The sequence below is a fragment of the Bos indicus genome, chromosome 19 (assembly GCF_029378745.1).
Source record: "Bos indicus isolate NIAB-ARS_2022 breed Sahiwal x Tharparkar chromosome 19, NIAB-ARS_B.indTharparkar_mat_pri_1.0, whole genome shotgun sequence".
NCBI lineage: Eukaryota > Metazoa > Chordata > Mammalia > Artiodactyla > Bovidae > Bos > Bos indicus.
In genome coordinates this window covers 15,350,492-15,365,248 of record NC_091778.1, presented here as the reverse complement: position 1 = coordinate 15,365,248, position 14,757 = coordinate 15,350,492, and the positions used below count along the sequence as shown (strand labels likewise).

General features: G+C 47.8%; 1 long non-coding RNA gene across 1 annotated transcript; it reads right to left on the bottom strand.

Annotated features, from left to right (window-relative positions):
• Nucleotides 1-3,554: 3,554 nt before the first annotated feature.
• On the bottom strand, nt 3,555-14,433 carry LOC109573547 (uncharacterized). Its single transcript, XR_002182935.2, has 3 exons — nt 14,217-14,433; nt 5,389-5,457; nt 3,555-3,735 (listed from the first exon to the last, which is right to left on the bottom strand). It is a non-coding gene; the product is annotated as an uncharacterized lncRNA (long non-coding RNA).
• Nucleotides 14,434-14,757: the final 324 nt, after the last annotated feature.

The window sequence follows — 14,757 nt, the reverse complement described above, 5'->3', positions numbered from 1 at the left end:
GCCTGGCGTGCTGCAGTCCATGGGGTCAAAAAGAGTCAGACACAACTTAGTGACTGAATGACAACAACAACATAAAGAGAGCCAGTGAAATTGGATCCGTGTGCAGAGTTTGGAAAGAGAAGAGCCTCTCACTTCTCCACCTCTCTTCAACAGAAGTTAGTGGACAAAGGACCTCCCTTCCTCTGGATGACATCCTGTTAAGACGTGAGGTTTGTGGTCCCTGCAGGGATGGGAAAGAGCTGGCCCTTGGTGACATTCCTTGAATGTAATCATCACCTGAATCAATCCTATCTCAGCCCTTTTCAGTTGCAGAAGTTGTAATAGCTCCAAGTGGTTTGAGCCAGTTTGAGACAGGTTCTCTGTCCCTTGCAACATAAGAAGTTCTTCCAGGGACACTGTCAGGATTTCGTGCTTCTGTCTTTTTTTTTTTTTAAATTTGGCTGTGTTGAGTCTTAGTTGCAGCATGCAAGGTTTTCGTTGCATCATGTAGGATCTTTCATTGTGGCTCACAGACTCTCTAGTTGCGGCCTGTGGACTTAGTTTCTCCAAGGAATGTGGGATTTTAGTTTCCCGACCAGGGATTGAACCTGCGTCCCCTGCCTTGCAAGGAAGATTCCTAACCACTGGACCACCAGGGAAGTCTGGCTTTTACCTTTTAAAAATAAAACCTGTTGTTTATCAAGAGCTTTGTGGTTTAAAGGTATTTGCATAGACTTACCTCTTGACCTTGTCACCACCCCTGTAGGGCAGGCAGACCTTACAGTATCATCCTCTTTCTTTTTTTTTTTTTACTAGATGAGGAAACCGGGATGAGATTCCATTTTGCCCAAAGACATCCAGCCAGAAATTAGAGGAGCTGGAGCTTGGACCCAGGTCTGACTCCAGGAAAAATTCTCCCCTGGAGGGGTGGCTCAGAAACCATTCTAAACACAGCAAGTAAAACAAGTAAGTAAGCTCCCAACCCACCTGATTTCCTTTTCATCAAAAATTCTCCGCAGCAGAGCCTGGATGCCGGTTCTGAGCCCCAGCACACTTGCTTCTGCAGGAGGGGAAATGGCTCCGTTTGAGATATCTCTGGTGCAGTCAAGCGAGAGGTCATTTTCCCTTGTGGTTTCATTGATTTTATGACAAGGGAGTCTGTGATCTTAGTTGGAAATATTTCTGCTTCAAGGAGAGAGACGGGGGGGATCGGTCCTGTCTGTAGGCCAGTGACTCCCAGGGACCTTCTTAATTTAGGGATTCCTCTTCCTCTGCACCCCCCGCCCCACCTCCTCTGTCCATCTTCCTGTACACAGGGCAGGGCTGCGTGGGTGATGTATTTATGAGACTGGAGCTCCAGAGCCCACGTGGAGGAGTAAATTACAAGTGAATGCACCTCCAGGATGGGGCAGCCTCCCTTGCCCTGGCGGCACTTCAAAGCTTCCTGAAAATTCCCCCAAGAACAGTCAGTCTCGGCAGGGCCTCCCTGCAACTCTCTAATGGTTCTGTCGGACACCTGCGCAAGGATTCTCCACGATCTGCAAGCGTCCACCCATCAGTTTCCATGCCGTTTGGGCATTTAGCCACACCCCTTGGCAGAAGGAGGCTCTGAGACACAGCGACACTGAGGCTGTAACCTGCAGATGTCTGTCTGGGATTCCATCTACCCATCCACAAAGGGCCAGGAGTGTGTCTTGTCCGTCTTTGAACTCTCATCTCTAGCACAAATTATGGCACTAGCTGAGACTCAGTATCTTTCTATGGAAAGAGTGCACTATTTTGCTATCCTGGTCTTTGTGCCAAATTTGGTGAAAGTCCGTTTTGAATTTCCAACTCCTTGAGACCACAGAGAACAAAGAATTCAAGATTCTGATACATTGCATAGTGTCCAAACTGGCTCCTCAGTAACTTCCAGACATCAAAATAAACACTTTACTTTAGTGAAACTGCTTACAATTTACAAAGCCCTTTTTCTTATAGCCTGCCATTATTCTCTGCAACAACCCACGAAGCTGGCATAGCAGCGTTCACCCCAGAGATGAGGAAACTGAGACACAAAGCGGTTGGGTAATTTCTCAGCTGGTAAGAGATAAAGTCAGGACTCAGACCCAGGGCTTTTCATTCTGAGCCCAGTGTTCATTCGACTCCATCATAACAAGGGCTGTATTTTTGTCCCTGCCTTCTGAGGGGCCCTGGAGGAGCTCCTGGAGAAGGAGGAAGAGGAAATCAAGATGAGAAGTCTCTGACTTTGCCTGGGGCAATGGAGAAAGAGGATGACGGTTGTCTCCACGCTTTTCCCATTTCCTGAGCACCTAATACACGCCAGCCTCCCTGCCGCATGCATGCCTGCTTCCAGGGGAAGATATCCAGGGAGGCTGATGCTTTAAGCCCCTCCCTTGTGCAGACCCCTCTAATGGTCCTGGGTAACAGGTGCCATCAATTCATTACACAAGACGCTTTGAAGTGCCCTGAGCACCTCTATAAGAGACACATGATATTTTCCACATTTGACAACAACCCCGAAGAAGTGCCTAACATTACAAATAATGAATTGTAAGGCTGAATCAAAGACTGATTTATCTTTCTCTCCTGACTATGGAAAATATTACAAAATCTTTGTCATGTTGAGAAGTCGTCAAAAATGTGCAGTCAAAATGTAGGAAAGATGATAAAGAGGTAATGCTTAGGTAATTGAATTTTTTAATTGTCATTTTTCTAGGTTTTGTGATAGTTCTAGTACTTATCAGCTTTGAAAATGTGGTGGTTTTTTTTTTTACCATTTCTAATTCTAAATAAATGTTCATTTTACACCTAACATCTAATTGTAACTTTGCCTTCTCTTTTCTTAAAGAGGGCCGTGTCAATTTTATAAGAGCATAGTACCCTGTACAATTTGGATCTGTCCCTCGGGAGGTCATCTCATTTAATTATTATAGTAAGTCAATGAGAGAATTACTATTATCTTCATTTTATAAATGAAGACACTAAGGTTTAGAGAGGAGAAGGCAATGGCACCCCACTCCAGTACTCTTGCCTGGAAAATCCCATGGACAGAGGAGCCTGGTAGGCCGCAGTCCATGGGGTCACGAGGAGTCAGACACAACTGAGCGACTTCACTTTCACTTTTCACTTTCATGCATTGGAGAAGGAAATGGCAACCCACTCCAGTGCTCTTGCCTGGAGAATCCCAGGGACGGCGGAGCCCGGTGGGCTGCCGTCTGTGGGGTCGCACAGAGTCGGACACGACTGAAGCGACTTAGTAGTAGTAGTAGTAAGGTTTAGAGATGATCATTTTGCCCCAAATCCCACAAACTGAAAAGAAGCAAGGCCTTGGATCAACCTCAAATGTGACTTGAAATCTGTGCTTTTCCTTCTTTGTAATTACCAAAACTAACTTTCTGGGAATTCATCCATGGTCCTTTAATGTTTAGGGAAATAGTGATTTTTAACTATGTACACAAATCCTTTGATATTCTTTGCTCCCTATTTCACCCTCCCCTTGAGTGAGGCTGGACTTGATGGCTTTCTTCTAGCAAATGAATGTGGAAGAAATGATGGTGCATGGTTGGGTCTTTTTAAAAATTTTTATTTATTTATTTTTGACTGCTCTGGGTCTTCGTTGTTATGTGAGCTTTCCTCCAGTTTCTGTGAGCAGGGGCTACTCTCTAGTTGCGATCTGCAGGCTTCTCATTTCGGTGGCTTCTCTTGTTGCAGAGCCTGGAGCACACGAGCTTCAGCAGTTGCAGTTCTTGGGCTCTAGAACACAGAATCAATAATTGCAGGGCACGTGTTTAGCTGCTCCACAGCATGTGGGATCTTCCCGGATCAGGGACTGAACCCATGTCTCTTGCATTGGCAGGTGGATTCTTTACCACTGAGGCACCAGGCAAGCCCATGATTGGGTCTTAAAAGGCACTGTGGGGACTTCCCTGGTGGTCCAGTGGTTCAGAATCTGCCTTGCAATGCAGGGGGTGCGGGTTTTGACACCTGGTCGGTGAATTAAGATCCTACAAGCCACGGGGCAACTAAACCTGCATGCCGCAACTAAGACCCATCAAAGCCAAATAAGTAAATATTTTTTAAAAGGCAGTGGGGTGGGGTGGGGTGTGGGCGTTCCATGGCTTCTCTCTTGCTTTCTGTCTCTTGACTTTGGGGGAAGCTTTCATCTCATGAAGACACCCAGGCAGCCCCATGAAGAGGTGCTATGGTGAGGAACTGAGGCCTCCAGCCAACAGCCGTGTGGTGAGCTGTCTTGAAAGCAGACCCTCCCGCCCCAGTCAAGCCTTCAGATGAAGCAGCCCCACCAACATCTCGACTACAATTTCACAAGAGACCCTGACTCATGGAAGGAGCCCTGTGGCCTCAGGAATCCAACCACGGAGCCAAACACCCACAGTCCGGATGGGTCCTCATTCTCCCCCGTGATGTGCAGAAACAAATCTCGCTCTGTAAGCAGTGGACCAATTCTGTCAGGTCTGAGGACGCCAGAGAAACAGCAAGAGACACTTGGTCTGAAGGAAAGAGACGCACACAGAGGCTTGGGGCAGCCACTCCGTGTGTCCTGAGGGGAACCGCCGTGCCTGGGTTCCTCTCGCTTGTGGACAAACCCCAGGGCTCTGCACAGCCAGACAGACTGGACGGTAACTTAGAGATGTGGAAACCGCCCTGCGCTGTGGCCGGGGTTCATCGAGGGATTGAGAGTCTGACCAAAAGCGAGGGACTTGACAGGAAGAATGCCAGGGCGAGGGTCTGCAGCTTTGTCCGGCGACCCCCATGTGACGTGGTCTTCTGTCTGCATCCCATCTCCTCATCATCGAGGCAGGCAGGCTGTATCCCCCTTTGCAGGGTCTCCAGGGCCAGGCTTACTGATTGTCAGCAGAGTGGAAAGTGCCCCCAGGGGATCAGTTTTGATTTTCCTCCCTGAGGTGAGCCCTTCTGATTTGAAATGAGTAAATTTCCTTGCTCATTAACAACAACAACAAAAAAAAAACTGCAGACACTTCCTTGGGCTGACAAGCCTACCTGGTTTGTCATTGGCATTTACGGATTATCTGGGACATTTAGAGACTTTTTGTTTGCCTGGAACAGAGAGGGTTTCCCAGGATATGAGGCTTTCAGTGTTAAAAATGCATACAATCTGGGAAAATAGGATAGTCACTTATTGGCCTTTAGATAAGTGGGAAGTCAGGTAAATACAGATAGGTTTTTCTTTTTAATAAAAAATTAATGATAATATCTATCACTCACCTTCAGGGGAACATATCTTAACAAGAAATAAAACCCTTGATACTGAATTTCTTCAGGAAAGTCCAGTGCTCTTGCGGGGAAGGACAGAGTTCTGTTTCCTAGACTTGACCTCTTTGCCTTAAAGTTAGTTTCTGTTAGCAGCACTTGCAAACAATAACTCACCTGAAGAACTGGGCTTTTTCTAGAAAGACAAGTAAGGTGAAAGGTAGGTTGTTCTGTGAGTCAACATATCTGCAAGGAAGCAAGCAAATTTAATTTAAATGCTAGCCAAGCTCTCAGAAGGACACCTGATTCTTCACAGGCTTGCATTTATCTTGAATATGATTATCAGGCTACAAAATTCACTGTGCCAGAAAAATAACTGTTTCAAATGAAAACATTTAACTTCATGTCCTTAGGAGTCTCTATTGTATCGTGATGGTTGGAACTTGATCTTCGCCAATACCAGAGTCCTCATCTTTTCTTCGAGGTTGTGTCTAAGCTCGGGGTGGTGTTGGAGTTGAGAGGGTATAAGGTGCGGGAAAGGATGGAGGCAAGGGCCTCCATTACTCAGAGCAAATCCTCCTGAGCCCGTGTGCTGCTCCAGACACTCAGTGCTTCAGAGGCATTCTTTCTCTTTGTCTCAGATCAGTATTGATCTGCACTATTTTAATCCCCATTTTACAGGTGAGGCCCAGAGAAGGGGAGAGACTTATGCAAGGATGACACAGGGAGTGAAAGGCAGAGCTGAGGTATGAAACCCAACAGCCTGATTCTAGAGGCAGCCGTCTAGGGTCCTTCATTTAACGAATGTTGGTGGATTGTTGTTACCTCGGGATGCAGCAATGAGCAAAGCAGACAGAGCCCCCTGCCCTGGAGGTGCCCCCATCCTGGCCTCTATACCCCACCGCCTCTTTTCAGCAGCCACAAGACATCCACTCCTCACTTGGTCCTGGGGCAGTGTTTTCTCTGGTTCCCACTCTAGAAGGCTCTGTGTCCGGTGACCCTCTTATTCCTTCCATCCTTCTCCTAGGAAGACAGACATTCATTCTGCTCTGTGTACCACACTGGCCACAGTGGTCAGCTCTTGCAGAGCTAAGAGCCTATCTCCTTCCAACTGCCCTCAAGCACAGGGCACCCTTGCTCTCGCCACGTCAGGGCTCAGGGAGAGGTCTGATCCCCAGGACCCACCGCACTTCTTGCTCAGGTGGGTGCAGGGGCTAGTGCGCGACTTCCCAGAGCATCCATGCTTGCCCCTTTCCTCTTCTCACTCCCCTTCTCAGTGGACAGGAAACTGGCTGTAATTTACCCAGTGTATTCCATGTTCCATGTAACTTGACGGCTACAGATTTTCAGTTTCAAAACCCTAAAGCCTTCTCTGCTCATTGCAGAAAATCCCTTCCTCCAGCTGGACGTGTGTGGCTGATCCCAAGTGGCAGAAGGGTCAGGTAAGGAATAACCACAGTGGCTTCCCTGGTAGCTCAGATGGTAAAGAATCTGCCTGCAATGCAGGAGATGTGGGTTTGACCCCTGGGTCAGGAAGATCCCCTGGAGAAGAAAATGGCAACCCACTCCAGTATTCTTGCCTGGGAAATCCCATGGACAGAGGAGCCTCGCGTGCTACAGTCCATGGGGTCAAAAAGAGTTGGACACGACTGAGCAACACTTTCACTTTCAGGGGGAAAAAACCAGCTGTTAGCAGTGCAGGATGACGGCCTATCCTCATCTTGACATCTCAGGCCCTGTAAATAAGCACCATTTGGGACTTCCCTGGAGCTCCAGTGGTTAAGACTTCACCTTCCAATGCTGGGGGTGTGGGTTCCATCCTGGGTCAGGCAGCTAAGATTCCGCATGACTCACAGCCAAAAAACCATCACATAAAACAGAAGCAATATTGCAACTGATTCAATAAAGGCTTTAAAAATGATCCATATCAAAGAAATCTTAAAAAATATTAATGCTCACAATACCTCTTCAGCATACACCCTTCTTTGTGACTCAGTTTACTCACTTGTAAAGTAGGAATAAAAATAATATTCCCCTCATAGTTTGTTGGGAAGATTAAAATGAGTTAAAAGTTTCAAGTGCTCAGAACAATTTCTGGCAAAGGGTGGATTCCATGTGAGCTATCAGCTGCTGTCATTGTGATAATTTCGTGAGATATTTGTCTTTCCCTTTACATATATGCCAGGGTAAAGAACAATATTTTAAAAGTTTATTTCTGTATCCTCAGCACATGCCATGGTCAGGCATGTAGTAGTTATTCAATACATGTTGAATTTTAATTGAATGAGCAAACCCTGTTATGTTTCTGTCTCTTAATGTTAAAAAATCATATTTGATGCAGTAAAGTCGGTAACTTCTCCCCGAAATCCATCCTCTCCCATTCCTTGAAGGAGATGACATTCCTTAGAATGTCAGAGCTGGGAGGTCATGTGTGAAGTGTTAGTCACTCAGTCCTGTCTGACTCTTCGGGCTCCCATGGGCCATAACCCTCCAGGTTCCTCTGTCCATGGGATTCTCTAGGCAAGAGTACTGGAGTGTGTTGGCATACCCTCCTCCAGGGGATCTTCCTGACCCAGGGCTTGAACATGGGTCTCCTGCATTGCAGGCAGATTCTTTACTGTCTGAGCCACCTGTAGCCTAATCTTAACTTACAAAGACAAGTCATGAGCCCCTGGAAGGGGAAGTGAGGTGCCTGTGGTTACCTGGTTACAATGCAGTGAAGGAAGAATCGCCAACCCAGGAGACAGGGGTAGGGGCTTCTCACTTTTTTTGCACAGCTCTTCAATGAGAAAACAAAGCTTATCCTTTCCTTGTACTCATCACTCACTGATGCCACCGCAGGAATACTTCACAAATAGGCTCCGGGGTGGGAAGAGTACAGACCACACGATGCTAAAGAGATCAGGGTTCAGACCCCAGTTCCACCACTCACTGGTTGTGTGCTCTTGGGTAAATGAAGCCCCACTTTCCTTGTTTATAAAATGTGGACAATAAGCCAGAGTCTGCAGGAGTTTTGTGAGGACCAGAGAAAGGAATGTGTGAGTGCTTCTAGCACAGAGTAGACATGCTTGTCTCCTCCTCACCTCCCCTACCACCACCACCTGCTCTGGTAGCAAAGCAGAGAAGTGGAAGACAGGACTCTTTTCCTCCAGGAGATCACAATCTAAGATCATCAAACATCTTTCTGAGAAGGAAGAAGCTTGAGCAGGGATGAGCTGAAGGGCAGAGTCACTGGAGAGGGAACATGAACTGGGGAAGTTTCATGGAAGAGGCAATTCTGGTTTTAAAGGAGAGAAAGCAGACAGATCACCAGTGTGGACAGAGCACGAAGCTTTTCCAAAGGGCTTTGCAGAGAGACAGTCCCTCCCCTGATGAAGTAGCCACCCTCCCTCTCTACCCGTCTCTCCCAGCTTGACCTCTTCACAGCACTTACACTGCTCGCTCACACTTGTCTTTCTATAATTGTATCCCCAAACGAGGGGCTTCCCTGGTGGCTTAGACGGCAGAGAATCTGCCTTCGAGACCTGGGTTCCATCTCTGGATCGGGAAGATCCTCTGGAGGAGGGCAAGGCAACCAGTTCCAGTATTCTTGCCTGGAGAATCCCACGGACAGGGGAACCCGGTGGGCTGCAGTCCATAGGGTTGCACAGTCAGATACGACCGAGCGACTTAGCACAGCACAGCGTCCCCACTGAGAACACGAGAGACTTTCTGTTTCACGTTTAGTGCTATAGCTCCCCTTCCTAGAACAGTGTCTGGCGCAGAACAGTTGTCCAAAGAAAACATTCGTGGAACGAATAAGGAGCGATAAGGTACAAAGGTAGAGACTGGGTTATCTTGGCAAGAAAGGGATGGTCGGACTGAGCAGAGGGTCTATGTTTAAAATATTGAGGAATGCAGCAGACGGGGCTAAGGTGCAAAGGCTGAGATTTGATTCTTTTCAGCGACAGAGAGAAAGGCTCGGCCGTGAAGCTGGTGGAGTGGCTTCCCTCTCCAGAAGGCCCACATTCCTGACCTTTGGCCAGTCCCTTTCACTCCCATACCAGCCGGTGAGGCTCGAGAGATAACCTCCAGCCACCCAAGACCCCGGGTGCCTTTAGGTCAGCCCTTTACACGGGGATCATCCGTGGTCACAAGTCATCCTCAACTATGTTTAACTCTGGCGAGTGTTGGTCCAAGGAGAGCGACGCGTTAGAAAAAAACACACTCAGAACCCACAAAGGAACATGGTTGAATCACCAAGCATCTTGTTTGTCTTAGAGGTTGAGGTAACCTCTAGGAATCTTACACCCATAAAACTGTCCGCAGTATTGAAAACATGCTGCAGGAAAACTCCCTGGTGGCCAGGAATGTCCCCTCCAACGTGGGATGGCACTAGAAACGTTCTGAAAAACTTGAATGACCGCGGGTTGCCCAGTGTTGCTGCTGTCCAGTAGGGGGCGCCGTTGGTACAAATTGTGTCATTGACACATTGACTCCATTATTCTCAGGACCGCCTGGCTGTGTTTACAGCTTTGCACAGACACTTGGCCCTGGTTTTTAAACACTGAATAGGGGACAGGTGTGCCAGGAGAAGAAAGTGGCTTGTTCCAATACTTTGAAGGAAAATGCTTTCCTGGTTGGCACCTTAATGACCGTAACTGGTTTTCTTCCTACAAAAACTTTTTCACAGCTTTCTAGTCCTCATCATGTCAGATTGGCTTTTCTCCTAAAGATATTATTTTATGTAGCTTATCCCAAGGATCAATGTTTGGTGTCCCTAGAATCCCCGTATTAGAGGAATGTCGAGCTGTTGGTCTGGGGGGAACCCAAGTCCCATCCACCAGCTTGAAGAAAACCTAGACGACATAGGGTCAAGCCCAAGAGATGAACTTACCCCGGCAGCGAGGGTGATTATTTTGGAAAACTGCTCTTGAGTTCTCCTGTAAGCAATACACAGTCATTTGAAGAAAGGAGCTGCACCCTAGAAATCCCAAAGAAGGGGTTGATGAGAGCTTCCGAATGCCGGTTATTGTGTGCATGCTTCCCTGGTGTCTCAGTAAAGAAAGAATTCGCATGCAATGCGGGAGACCAGGTTCCATCCCTGGGTCAGGAAGATCCCCTGGAGAAGATGGCTACCCACTCCAGTATTCTGGCTTGGAGAATTCCATGGACAGAGGAGCCTGGCGGGCTACAGTCCATGGGGTCACAAAGAGTTGGGCAAGACTGAGTGACTAACACTTCACATTTTTTTTAACCCCCTTAGGCACAGGATGGTAGATCTGCATCTCTGGAAGCTTTGAGCTCACAGAATACGGGATGAATAAAGGGTGCCCTCCTGAATGCTAATCCTTCACCCCTTTCTAAGCAACAAACCCCCAAGGCTGGCTCAGCTTCCCCAGATCCTGCTTGGGCCACCTTGGGATGCCCAAGTCAGTATACGGGTCAGGAAAGCGCCAGGACTCTTGGGAACATGCAGATACACTGATCTTTTCTGGAGTCTTGGACCTTCCCTGTCCCCAACAAACCTGCTTCTGGTTCTTCTAGCAAAGGAGGGCAGAGAATCCCCCCAAAGTTCCAGGGCTCCTCATGGCTCAAGGACTCTGAGATCAGACATCCAGTCTGACTCAGTGTCTCAGGACGGCCAGGAAGTCCCTTCTGGCCCCTCAACTCCCTCACACACACACACACCCACACCCACACCCACACACACACACAACTCCAGCGGATGGAGGTACCAGAGAGAGGCTGGGAAACAAAGGTGGCTTTCACCCAGAACCAGCTGAGAGGGGACGACCGTGGCAGGGTCTGCAGCCCCGAAGCAGGGTGCCGTCCTGTGACTCTGAGCTCAAAAATGTGTGAAATTTCTTTTTGCTGGGTATTCTACATCAAGCGGAACCTGTTCTCAGAGAAACATTCCATTTCACAGACCCTAATGGCTTTCCTCTGTGCCGATGCATTAATGAGGCTCCGGCTCGTTCTAATCAGAAGGAAGCCATGCAGATAATTGCCTGAATTTTTAATTCAGGGTTATGATAGGGGAATCAAAGTCACACTGCAGTTGCTGAGGCTGCCTCTGGTTCCAGGCCATTGACTTTTGCAATTTTCTTTGATTCCCCCTCTCCGTCTCTTTCTCCCCCACCCCCAGCTCTCTGCTTCTCCCTCTCTCTCTGGGACTTGGTGGAGACGACAGTTTCAGGTAGGGGCGGGCTTGGAGTAATTGAGCAGCCTTGGGGTCTCTACACAGTCTTTCTTCTTCCTCCTCCTCTTTTAAACCCTCTCTTTCCCCACCCCCACCCCCACACACACCATAAAAGGATGGATACAGCCTGCACCTGTCACCCCAGGGCTGGTTCTGGGAGAGTGCCCCGCATTGGCCTTCCCACTCAGGGTCTTCATGCCCGTAGGCAGAAACAGGAAATTTGCCCCAGGAGAGGATCTCCCTTGGCAATTGACTTCTCATTTCACCCCAGTTCTTTGGAACAATGGAGAGAAATGGAAAGGCCAAGGGAAAAGAAACCAGGTGACAAGGGCAGCTCAGTGACCTGCTCTGGATGATGCAGGGACCTAGAGCAGGTGGGAAGCTGGAGGCATCTAAGCTTAGGTCTTATCTGAATTAACTCACACCACAATCCCCGCACACTGGAAATTCTAAAGAACTCACAGGTCTCTGAGAGCTTACAGGTGGTAGAAAGAGGTGCAGGCGAACTGGTTAGATTATTTGCCACCCGCCAGCAAGAACCCAGAGGTTGGTACAGAAGGAGGCTCCCTGACATTGGGCAGTCTTCCCACTGTATCCAAGACCTTGGAGTGAAAGAGAATTTGCTAGGGTGAAAGTCAGTCTTTCTGGCTCAACCCCAATCAGGCAAGCTGGGTTTTCCGGGAAAGCGACTGTTCCTGCAAGGAATGTCTTCTTCCAGCATCCTCCAGGGCTGGCTCTACTACAACAGTATCAGCAGATGTTTGCACTGAAAGCCAGTAGTCAGCAGAATGACTCCATCCCTTCCAGATGGGGCTGCTGAATTCCTGGTCACCCAGTCATATGGTCTCTAACAGCAGAATGTATTTCCACGTCTCTGGTTCTATACAGGTTCAGGATTCTTACTTTCAAAAATAGGGAAAAGATGTTTGCACCATGACTGAGCATTTTCTACGTACCAAGGCTCCTTTACCATCATTCCATCTAATCACAACAAGTGCCCCATGAAGAAGAGATGACCACCTCTACCTTACAGATCAGGAAAATCAGGTTCACCAGAAAGAAACAGAAATTTTGCCACCTCCTGTATCTCCCCTTCCATTGGAACGTTTCTTCGATGGAATCCAGAAGTTCCTTTATAGTTGTGTTCTCAGGGCTTGGTGATGCAGTCTTCCCAACTGAAGGCTTTCAGAAATTATAAGGAGCAGTTAGCTTTATCATGCTGGTGGAATTTGCCCTCCTTGGGGCTTTTGTCTCCTCAATAAAAAATGTCACCTCATGCTTGAGACCCAGGTTTGACCCCTAGTTCAGAAAGATCCCCTGGAGAAGGGAATGGCGACCCATTCCAGTAGTCTTGCCTGGAGAATTCCAAGGATGGAGGAGCCTGGCGGGTTATAGTCCATGGGGATCGCAAAGAGTCAGACCCGACTGAGTAGCTAACCCTTTCACTTTCATGCTTGAAGAGCACCCCTCTCCCTAATGTGCCCAAGCAACCTTCAGGATGCTCTGCTGCCACCTGGACACTAACCCGGAAAGGGGAGAAGACTCAACTCCTTAGCAGCATTCCTTCCATTTAGACCAGTGGACCTCATCTTGGCTCTGTAATATATGAAGATAGCACAGAATATCCTAAGAAATATTTGTGAATCTCTGTTGAACTTTTTATGCAAAATCACTCTCCACTTCTTTTAATTAAAAAAAAAAAAAAGTCTTGTGCTTTGGAATACATTTATGCAGAATTAGGGTCTCATCTGTTCAGGAATAGTTTGACCCAGGAATCAAAGTGGGGGTCTCCTGCTTTGGATTCTTTACCAACTGAGCTATCAGGGAAGCCCATCATCTATTCAACCAGTCAGCAAACAATGAGCACCTACTATATGCCAGGCTCTGCCAAACGCCGAGGATATTAAGTTAAAAGACTGAGTCCTGCCCTCTAGGAGGTCGCAGTTTATTGGGGTAGATGAATGCGTAAAGACTTACTGCTCAGGGTAAGGGCTGCAGCAGAGGCAAGTACGATATATGATGAATATTGACAGGGATTCTGAAACCAAGTTAACAAGATGATAAGTAAACTCCAACAAAATGGAGAGGAACAGCAAAAACGCTTATTCCTGAACCCAGAGTACAGACCCAGTCAGGGACAAAAGACCCCGGTCTAAACTTGGTTCCTGGAACTTCCCTGGGGGTCCAGTGGATAAGACTCCATGCTCCCAATGCAGGGGGTCAAGGTTCAATCCCTGGTCAGAGAATTAAGATCCCACATGCTGCAGCTAAACCCTTGTGCTGCAGCTGTTGAGCCATGCCATCTAGAGCCCACGTGCCACAACTAGAGAAGCCCGCCTGCCAACAATTGTAGAAGCCTGGGCACTGCAACGAAGATCCAGTGCAGCCAAAAATATAAAAAATAAAATAAACCTGAGTCCCTTCTCAAGAGCCATCTTTCTCTTAGCTCCCGGAGACCCAGACTGCTCCCCAGGTCCTGTGCATTCCAGCTCCAGCCCTGTGAACTTGGAGTTAATGATTAAACTGGGCATCGGTGCCATGGCTTCCTTGGGGTGAGCTGGACTGCTCAGCTCTGGAAACTGCCAAGTTCCTGGCTCTGCTCCAGCCCAGGATAAGCCAGAGACACAGCCAGGCCCCACACCCAGAGGCAGCTCTTTTTCCAAGTCGGCTGGAATCTCAACGATATGCAGTCTTCGAACCTCCTGCTGCACACCTAAGGCACTGTGGTACAGTAGAAAGGGGGTGTTCGAGGAGGTGGGAGTCTTGGGTCCAAATCCTGGTTCTGTTCCTAACCAGATGGGTGACCTTGGGACAGTCTCCTTACCTGTTCTGAAGTTCAGGTTCCTCATCCATAACAAAAGAAGGTTGGACCAGAGCATTCCTTGTTCTCTCACACTTCCATGACTTTGCACCTTTCCCTGGCACACCCTTCCTATCCCTTCTGCTTCTTACTCATCCTCCAGGATGCAGCTGAAGGGTCGCCATCTTCAGGAAGTCTTCCCCAACCTTCTCGCTACAGACTGAAAGGGGGGTGCCCCTCCTTTTACTAGATAGAACTCTGTGTTCCCTTTAGCCCATTGTTATCATTGCTTTTTTTGTCCCACGAGTCTGCAACTGAACAATGCCTAGTGTCTAGCGTATGCGTGTTCAGAAATTTTAAGTTTCATCCAGTTAGAGTCGTCATGATTACTGATACTGATGAAATTATTTCTACCATTTTACTTTGTGTTTTCTTTCGATCGCTTCTTTTTAAGCATTCTACCAATTTGACTGTATCTTCTTTTGTTTGGTTTGGAAGTTTTCCACTTTATTTCCATTCTTCTTGTAGGAACCCTTAAAATTTTAACGTAAATACTTGCTTTAAT